This window comes from Lissotriton vulgaris, chromosome 5 (assembly GCF_964263255.1).
Source record: "Lissotriton vulgaris chromosome 5, aLisVul1.2, whole genome shotgun sequence".
NCBI classification, from domain to species: Eukaryota; Metazoa; Chordata; class Amphibia; order Caudata; family Salamandridae; genus Lissotriton; species Lissotriton vulgaris.
The window spans coordinates 699966035-699977114 of record NC_141693.1 but is presented as its reverse complement, the minus strand read 5'-3'; positions in this window follow the sequence as shown (position 1 = coordinate 699977114).

Sequence of the window (11080 nt, the reverse complement as noted above, 5' to 3'; positions counted from 1 at the left end):
GCTAGCATGGTGAAAAGAAGAAAGATGGATTAAACCCAGATCCCTTGACAGAGAGTGAATGTTTGATTTGCTCTGTATTCTGCCCATTATCGGTGTGTCTTTTGCTTTCTCGACCTAAGTTCTTCGCGTATGCCCAGACGTGGGTCCCGTGCTCACTGAGTCACTGGATTCAAGCTAGACGAACTGATGAAGGATGATGTCATGCAACCGGTCCCAGGATGCTTGTTTTCAGTACATGGAGAACCTGGCTTCGCAGTTCAAGCAAGACTATTCCCATGAGGAACAGAGTGAAGACTGATTTGCACCTAGATGGGTCCCAACTGGGGTGGCATGGTGCACAAAATAACTATGGATTTACCCAGGATCGTTTGACTGGGGTGGGTTTTTGATTTTCTCAGCATTCTTCCATTATCTGTGTGTCTTTTCCTTTCTTACCCTAAGTGTGCCTGGTATGCCTAGACGTGGGTCCCCGGCTCACTGTGTCACTGGATTCAAGCTAGCCTGCCTGATGAAGAGTGATTCCCTGAAACCGGTCACAGGATTCTTGTTTCCTGTCCAGGGAGGACCTGACTGGGAAGTTTGGGATCGAATGTCCCATGAGGGTCAGGGTCAAACCTGATTTCCAATTGGCTGGTTCCAAACTGGGGTGGCATGGTGAGCAAAAGAGCAATGAATATAACCCAAATGTTTTGACTGGGGGTGAATGTTTGATTTGCTTTACATTCCATCCTACATCTGTTTGTCTTTTGATTTCTTGCCCTAAGTGCTCCTGGTATGCCCAGATGTGGGATCCAGGCTCACAGTGTCACTGGATTCAAGCTAACCTGGCTGATGAGGGGGTGATGCCCCAAAATCGGCCCCAGGATGCTTGCTCCCGGTGCAGACAGGATTTGGCTGGGCAGTTCGGGCTGGACTGTTCCCATGAGGAACAGGGTCAAAACTGATTTGCATTTGGCTGGGTCCATACTGGGGTGGCAGGTTGAGCAAAAGAACAATGGACTTAACCCAGATGTCTTGACTGAGAGTGAATGTTTGATTTGGTCTGCATTCCGTCCATCATCTGTGTATCTTTTGCTTTCTCACCCTAAGTGAGCCCAGAAGTGAGTCTCGGGCTCACTGTGTCACGGGATTCAAGATAGCCTGGCTGATGAGGGGAGATGCCCCAAAACCGGTCCCTGGATGCTTATTTCCTATCCAGAGAGGACCTGGCTTGGCATTTCAGGCTGGACTGTTTCCATGAGGAACAGGGTCAAGACTGATTTGCATATGGCTGGGTCCAAACTGAGGTGGCATGGTGAGCAAAAGAACAATGGATTTAACCAAGATCTCTAGAATGAGGGTGAATGTTTGATTTGCTCTGCATTCCAACTATCATTTGTGTCTTTTGCTTTCTCACCTCAGGTACGCCGGGTAGGCCCAAACATGGGTCCCTAGCTCCCTGTGCCACTGACTTTAAGCTAGCCTGCCTGATAAGGGGTGATGCCCCGAAACCAGCTCCAAGATACTTGTTTCTGGTCCAGGGAGGACCTGACTTGGCAATTTGGTCTGAACTTTTTCTATGAGGACCAGGGTCAAGAATAATTTGCATATGGGTGGGTCCAAAAGGAGGTGGCATGTGAGCAAAAGAACAATGGATTATTCCAGGTTTCTTGACTGGGTGTTTGATTTGCGCTGTATTCCTTCCATTATCTGAGTGTCTTTTGCTTTCTTGCCCTAAATGCTTCGGGTATGCCCGGACGTGGGTCCCGGGCTCACTGTGGGGGCAATTCACAGAACTAATCTGAGACAAAATCCTAAATTTACTACTTTTGGTATTCACAGAAGGCACTTACGATTTATGATATTCAAAGAAACCACTTACAACTACTAACTTTACTTCCACACTCGGGATGGAATTCCGCACTCAGGCCTGAATTTCCACACCAGGAGTGAATTTCTGCCTCTGGGCCAGAATCTCCGCTATCGGGCCAGAATACCCACATCTGGGTCTGATCATCATTTCAAGTGCCTTTCATCCCCCACCATGCTCAAGTTGAATGTGCAATCACTCATGATAATTAGTGCTACACACTTCTGCAACGGTAGGGCCCACACTGCTTGTGCTCATATTTTGTGTCTGACATGGAGTGCCTCAAATGTGGCAGCAGAAATTAAAGTTGCAAACGCACCTATCATTGTAGGTCCAATGATGTCCTCCCAGATTCCAAGACCCACAGTGACTTCTGCTACAAGGTTTGCTGTGACATCTGGTCAGGGACCACACACTGGGCAGATACAGGGCCATGGTAAATAAACCTAAGAATAATGTACCTGAATGCTCATGCCCATAAAATGTGCCTTTAATCTCCCCCTGTGGGTTGATACGCTGTTGCCATTTTTCCTCCTGTCTGCTCATCCCTCTTTATTTTTTGTACCCCTGTGCTTGGCATCCAGTTCCACCTTGTTGTATTTGCTTTTTCTGCCCCTGCTTTTGCCTTCTGTACCCCTGTGCTCTGTTGTACCCCTCCTGCCGTTTTCCCCGGTTCTTCGCCCGCCGCTGAGCCCCTGCGGCCCGCCCCCTTCACTCCCATTGGCCACCCTGCTCCCACCTCCCAGCTGCTCCTCCCTCCCTCTGCCCTCATATAGAGGCTGCAAGGTGGTGGTAGAGAGCGTTCTTTGACCCTGGCACCAGGCAGGTCGCTTCCCCAATCCCCCACGCAGCCCCCTGTGGGTTGATCCGCTGTTGCCGTTTTTCCTCCTGTCTGCTCGCTCCCTCTTTATTTTTTGTACCCCTGCACTTGGCATCCAGTGCCACCTTGTTGTATTTGCTTTCTCTGCCCCTGCTTTTGCCTTCTGTACCTCTGTGCTCTGTTGTCCCCCTCCCGCCATCTTTTCCCGCCGTATTCCCCGGTTCTTTGCCCGCCGCTGAGCCCCTGCGGCCCCGCCCCCTTCACTCCCATTGGCCACCCCGCTCCCACCTCCCAGCTGCTCCTCCCTCCCTCTACCCTCATATGGAGACCGCGAAGCAGCGGGCGCACCACTGACGCGCCCAAGGCACGCCCAAGGCAAGCCCGTCTGCGCCCATCCGCACTGGGACCGCACCTAGCGCTAGGACCCCTAGCCCTCAATGATGCCAACCCACCGACGGACTTACAACGCTGCCACCCTCCATGCACTCAACCAGGCCGGAACGCCGCCTGCTACCAAGCCATCCCGAAACGCACCCATGGACCCTTCACCTGCCAAGCCTTCGAATTCACCTGCCTGCGAACCTGCACCGCACCTGCCAAGCACCAGCAACAATCACCTCATGTGCATCCTGCTCAACACCCGCTCCGTCCATAGGCACGTCGTCGAACTCTGGAACCTCATCGACACAACATCACCGGACGTCGCCTTCCTGACGGAAACCTGGATGAACGCCTCCTCAGCCCCTGACATAGCCATAGCCATCCCGGAGGGCTACAAGATCACCCGGAGGGACCGCATCAACCAAACCGGAGGAGGCATCGCCATCATCCACAGAAACACCATCCGCATCACGACCAACTCCGAAGACACCCTCACCGCCGCCGAGCACCTTCACTTCCAGATACACACCGACCCCCAGACCACCCTCAGAGGCACCCTCATCTACAGACCCCAGGACCACGCACACAATTCAGCGAAGACATCGCAGACTTCGTCAGTCCGCACGCCCTCACCTCCTCAGACTACATCCTCCTAGGGGACCTCAACTTCCACCTGGAGAACAACAATGACAGTAACACCGCCACTCTGCTGGACAACCTTGCCAACCTTGGACTCAAGCAACTGGTGAACACCCCCACTCACTATGCCAGCCACACGCTTGACCCCGTCTTCTCATCCAGCAAGCACATCGCCTTCAGCCACTCCACCGGACTACATTGGACAGATCACAGCTGCGTCCACTTCAACTTCAGGAGAACCCCGACCCACCACCACCCGCAACAGGTTCCCGCAGAAGCTGGAGCAGGATCACCGCCGACCAGCTCACCACCGCCAGAACCCCCCTGCCAACACGACGGGCCCCAACGAAGCAGCCCGCAACCTCACACAGTGGCTTACCAACTGCACCAACGACTTTGCATCACTGAAGAACCCCCCCAGCAGAAAGCAGCGTGGTTCACCAACGACCTCAAAAACTCCAAGAAAAACTGCTGCACCCTTGAGAAAGCCTGGCGCCACGACCAGACATCAGAAAACATGACAGCCCTCAAGAACACCACCCGCAAACACCACCAGCTGATCTGCACCACCAAAAGGACAACATTCAGAGAACGACTGGACAACAACACCCACAACAGCAAGGAACTCTTCAGCATCGTTAAAGAGCTCTCCAACCCCAGCGCCTGCAACAACGACATCACACCCTCACAAGACCTCTGCGACTCACTCGCCTCATTCTTCCACCGCAAGATCGCCGACATACACAACAGCTTCGGCGCACAGACCACGTACCCAACCACCGAACCATTGCCCCCCACCACCACCCTCTGCACCTGGACCCTGGTCAGCACTGAAGACACCACCCGCATGATAAACACCATCCACTCCGGCTCCCCAACCGACCCCTGTCCACACCACATCTTTAACAAAGCCGACTCCATCATCGCACCCCAACTCCGGGACAGCATTAACAGCTCCTTCGCATCCGCCACCTTCCTGGAGAGCTGTAAACATGCCGAGCTGAGCGCACTCCTGAAGAAACCCACCGCAGACCCCACGGACCTCAAGAACTTCCGACCCATCTCGCTCCCTTTTCCGGCCAAAGTCATCGAGAAGCCCATCAACAAACAACTCTCCGCCTTCCTCGAGACAAACAGATCCCTCGACCCCTCACAGTCAGGTTTCCGAGCCAACCACAGTACCGAGACCGCACTCATCGCAGGTACCAACAACATCAGGTCCCTGCTCGACAATGGGGAAACAGCTGCCCTCATCCTCCTGGACCTCTCAGCAGCCTTCGACACTGTATGCCACCGCACCCTGATACAGCGCCTCAGCAACACCGGTATCCAAAGATCGGCCTTGGAGTGGATCATCTCGTTCCTCGCCAGAAGAACCCAGAGAGTCCGCCTCCCCCCGTTCCGGTCCGCGGCCACCGAAGTCATCTGCAGCGTTCCGCAAGGATCCTCGCTCAGCCCCACCCTCTTCAACGTCTACATGAGCCCCCTCACAGCCATCGCACGCCAACACAACCTCAACATCATCACCTACGCAGACGACACCCAGCTGATCCTCTCCCTCACCAACGAGCCCACCACCGCCAGAACTAGCCTCCAGGAAGGAATGAAAGACGTCGCGGAATGGATGAAGCTCAGCCGTCTGAAACTGAACTCAGACAAGACGGAAGTCCTCATTCTGGGACCATCCCCCTCCGCATGGGACGACTCCTGGTGGCCCCCGGACCTGGGCACCGCCCCCAAGCCAACGGACCACGCACGCAACCTGGGCTTCATCCTGGACTCCTCCCTCACGATGACCAAGCAAGTCAATGCCGTCTCGTCATCCTGCTTCAACACCCTGCGCATGATCCGAAAGATCTTCCGGTGGATCTCCACCGTAACCAGGAAGACAGTCACCCAGGCCCTCGTCACCAGCCGTCTGGACTACGGAAACACCCTCTACGCTGGAACCACAGCCAAACTCCAGAAAAGACTCCAGCGCATACAGAACGCCTTGGCACAACTCATCCTGGACATCCCCCGTCAGAGCCACATCTCTGCCCATCTGAGAGACCTGCACTGGCTCCCCATCAGAAAGAGGATCACGTTCAGACTCCTCACCCACGCACACAAGGCTCTCCACGACATGGGCCCCAAATACCTCAACAACCGCCTACCATTCAACATACCAACCCGCCAGCTCCGCTCGGCCAGCCTCGCCCTCGTCTCCGTCCCACGAATTCGCAGAACCACCGCCGGAGGAAGATCCTTCTCCTACCTGACGGCCAAGACATGGAACTCCCTCCCCACCCACCTACGGCTGACCCAGGACCACCTCTCCTTCAGGAAACAACTCAAGACCTGGCTGTTCAACCAGTAGAGACTGCCCCCCCCTCCCAGCGCCTTGAGACCCTAGCGGGTGAGTAGTGCACTTTACAAATTTGTATGATTGATTGATTGATTGATATATTTTGTATGTGTTTTACATCACTGTTGTCCTGTATCACAATATGCCTAGATGTGGCATTTAGCCACATACCAGTTCACACCATGGTGGCTAGCGAAAGGATGCCACAAAATGTATGATAAGTGAGTGCTGAATGGACATAAAAATATTATCTAGTGACATATTGAGTGTACTAGAGACAAATGGACTGCAATTCAATTATATGAAAACTCCCTAGCAAAATTCCAATGGACAAATCATATTGAAGTTGCTGTGGATGAGGGTCGCACTGATGCCAGTTGTGTACTTTGTGATGGATGGATGGGCTGCTACAGTGAAACGTCAGGAAGTTACATTATAAAATCTCTTGGCTGAAAGGCACAACAGAATTCCAGTGTAGGCAGCAACCATCAAATCTTCGCAACTTACCGACAATGTGGGATCTGAGTCAAATGTTGCATTCTGCTTGCCTTCTCTTCCACTGTATCCACCTACATAAGCGAATGTAAAATATATGAAGTTAGGATGTCTGCTGGACAAGACATCATCCGTTGTCAGCTTAATTCTACCATGACGTAGGAAATGGATTATGGAAACAGAGGACACTCAAAGGATGGACATTACAAATGTGTGATCTCTCAGTCCTAAATGAGCTTTGTGACTTCATGGGTAGGGAAGCACAAATGACACACAAAATGTACCTGACTATTTCAAATCTCACATAAGAACTCTGCAATCCAATGTTTGAACTGATGTGCAAATGTGCAACTTGGCAGCCTGTGGATGTACACTCCTTTCAACTTTTCAACAGACAACATCATACTCATGAGACATGTTAGTCTTAACGGTGAAGGTGTAATCAATGTAATGCAGTGGCGTGCTGATTATTTCTCCCCTTCCTTAAAATATCAGTAACCTTCTCATACACATTTGTCTGTTGATGTGTCATCTCATTGATGTCAGTGCTGTGTGGAGGTAACAGCTCGGAATTGCTGCATGTGAGCAGAGGCCCACATATAAAGTCCATGACGTAAACATGCTGCACATTGTCCAGGAATATCCTATCAGTGGTCATTAAGAATGACATATACATGTTAGTTCATAGCTACCATCTGGTGTATTGAAATATGTACATGTATGTCTCATCACAGCTGCTGACAGGATGACACCAGTGCAGCATACAACACCACCCTTGGGAATGCAAGACATCCTGGCTGGAGCAGTGAAACCCTCTCGTACATGTCCATCAGGTAAATGTAGCGTGAAGTTTTTCCCTATCATACCCATTACTAAGATCAAAATACCCTTCTGCATAGAACCTGAAGTTGGTGTTTACAAAGTTACATATATCACAAGTGTCACATGTGCCTGTTTGTAAATTAGCAATGCAGATGATTGAGAATGGTGTCACTTCCCTCTACAGCTGCTAGATCGGGACTGTTTCATCAACAAAACCTATGAGGATCATGGTTCAGCAGTTGACATCAGAGGGATTGCAAAGGGACACAAAGCTGTGGCTGGAGCTGGTGAGCCTGCGTGTTCAATGTACATCTCTGTTTCACCGCTCAGTGCTATTGTGTGAGCTATCACTTGTAGGGGTACCCAAACCAGGTCACATGTGCGTCATCTGTTGATGCAAAGTACAGTAGAGCTAACCCTTGTGTTGCACCAGACCTTATACTAGTTCAATTACTTATCCTATTGCAACCTCTATGTTCCAGGTGATGACGATGAGGAGGATGGACCTTACACCAGTGTTGGGTGATGGGGAATCAAAGGGGAAAATCCATTCCTCCTCAGGCAGTAATGTCGGCTGCAAGTAGTGCGAAAGAGAAGGAGGAGAAAGTATCTGATGAAGATGAAGAATTAGATGATGATGGTGGCTATCTGTTCATCCTCTCAGAAGATGAAGGGTCTGATGCCATGGGCAGAAATATTCCCACATTGCCCACATTTTACAATGCCTCACACACCCCACCCAGCAAAGTTCCTCAGCCTCCTCCAAAACAAAAGATTGCCCATCCCCAGCATAGAGCTAACCAGCCACAGATCACACACACCCCAACACAGGCATCACTCCCTCACAGTCCTCAAATCTGGGACAGACGTGGTGGGTCCCTACATACTCCTCCCCTTACAGTGTATCCCAGGCATTCTCTTCACCATCTGCGGGAAGTACCAACCCTGTTTTGGTGCAGGTATTCCCTGGGAACAAACCTCATTTCCACAGGCTCCACATGCCACCCTCCCCCTGGTGGTCTCATCCATGGCTGACCCCTGCAGAGAGGGCCTGCACATGGCCATGGTGCCCAGTGGGAGCAGGGCGTCTTCCAATAGCAGGCAGATGTGAGGCAGGACATTCGTGCCATGGGGTCCACCCTGTCAGATATGTCTGAGGCCCTGCTCCAATTCCCTCAGATGGTGGACAGACAGACCCGTGTTTTGGATAGGATGGATAGATCTTGGCAAGACATGTGCAAGAATATCAGAGACATCATATCTATCCAAAGGGAAGAGAGTTTAAAACACCATGCCTTGGCCATGAAGATGATTGAGGGCATGATGAAAGTGATCTCCCTTCATGGTCAATGCAGGGAGGGGAGGTATCACATCTGCCAGCAGCACATCATACCTATACACCTGTACTACAAACTGCACAGGACCACAGCAAGGGTCACACCCATCACCGCCCCCTACCCAGGTACTCCACCCACTTGCACATCCACCACCACCCCTGAACAGGCACTACACCCACCTACACAACCACCACCACCCCTGAACAGGCACTACCACCTCCTGCACAACAACCCCCTGCCCACGCATAACTGCCAACTGTACAGACACCATCCGCACCTGCACATGAACTTCACCCTGTACAGGCAGATGCACCGTACCAAGCTGCTGCTCGGCGACAACCCAGACATAATCCCTCACAGCAATCCTCACCTTGAAATTGCCAAGCCGCAAGCATGATCCCCATTGATCCTATCCCAGGAACTTTTTGACCAGTCTGAAAATGTGTAAATAAAAAGAAATTGTCTTCACAAGTCACAACTCTGTTGTGTATTATGTTATGATAGGCTAATGTTCACCAATTGTGGTGGCCTAGAGATGTGAGGATGTATGTGTCTGTGTGACACATGTACAAGTGTAACCCCGTCATTGCAACAAGCCCTCATGTGCAGAGCAGATGACTTGCAAAATACATGTCCATATTTTCTACAAGACATTCACAATTAAGTTAAGCAAGATAGAGAATGTGTGATTCAAAATAAGATTTTATGTAAAGAAGTGTGGGCTTAAAAAAATAACAACAGTCTGTTTGGAAGGGAGAAAGGAAAACAAATAATGTTCTTACTGCAGAAGGAGAAGGGAACTTGGATAGGGTGACATAAATATAAAAAATCAGAGAGCATCAGCGAAACCAGTCTATTTACAAGGGGAAAAGTAAACATTTGTCCACAAAGAAAAATCTGTCCAACAGGTCAAGTGTCCTTCTAGTCCTCCTCTTGTACCACAATGTCCAGATCCTCTGAGTCTGATATGGGCACCTGGCTGGCAGTCGTAGGAACAGGCACCACACGGGGTCGAGACACACAAGGAATACAGGGGGAAACAGTGTGGGGCAATGGACAAGGGGAGACATTGACGGTGGTGTTATAAGGAGGTTGGGATACAAAAGACGACATGACTGCAGTCAGGGAATTGACACTGGCAGTGAGGGTGGCCAGAGCTTGGGCAATTTCCTCTTGCATCATGCGCACATGTGGACCCATCTGCAGCATGATGCATGAGGACATATATGGCTGACCCTCACATGCCTACATCAAGTCCTCTGGTACACCCACAGAAGGATCAACACAGGGAGGGGATTGGGTTGAACATGATTGGTGTGGTGCCTTAGGTTCGGAGCCAATGTTGGTGTTGACCTGGCAGCTATGATGAGTCTTCCTGGTCAGTCCAGGTGGGGGCAATCCTCCTGCCTCCTGATGTTGAGGGTCCCGCCTCATCTTCATCTTCCTCAATGGTGGAAAGAAGCCATAGCCGCCGGCGCACCAAAGATGTCCTGCTCTGAACCGGATCGTGCATTTGTTCCTTTTGTCCAGCTGAGCCCACTGAAATGTAAGACAAATCATTATGTAGTGATTGTACACGTCAGGACAAGACACATATCAAGATGAGTCAAGGTCAGACTTTGTTCTCCTCTGATCACTAGTTGTCAGTGTTTATGAGCTTAAGTTATGTGTATGTTCACTGTCATATCCTGATTTGAGTCAGACATGGACATCTCACAAGATTTTTGGGGGCTTGCACATCTGTACTGGCCAACCCTCAACTTTGGCATTCTTGTGACATGTGTGTCCTGTCACTGCTACATGGGCAGGTTCCAAACCCAGTCTACAAAAGGAGATCAGAGGGAGTCTAGATGGTATTGAAAAGGGCCTGTGATATGGAGCCTCTGCACTTTTACATCTGGAAATTTTTTATCTGCTGTGTAGCACTGTGTGGGACAAGACAAATGCTGATTGGGGGTCATACATCCATATAGGGTCTGGACAATTAGGTTTTTTATGTTGCGAGTCTAACCTTTTGATATTACTTCACAAAAGCTGACAATCCAGTGCCACATATTGGCTTCAGAGACTGATCAGATAGTGCTGTGAACTGGTGAACAGCAGTTTCTCGTTGTTTCAGCTACCTGTCCATGAAAAATGGCATACAAGCCCCTGCGGGTAAGACGTGCATCTGTGGACACACTTGTCAAAATTGGAAACACTGAAGAGTGAGGCAAAGATCTCAAAGTCTGTCCTGACTCCATGGCACATGATGATCTGTCACAATCAGAACCCAATCTCAACTAAAGCAATGCAAGTCACAGCATCCAATACCCATTGGCCTCTCACACACACACTGGACAGTGTCTGTACCAGTCCTCATCCAATGCAAACATCACTTATAATTCCCT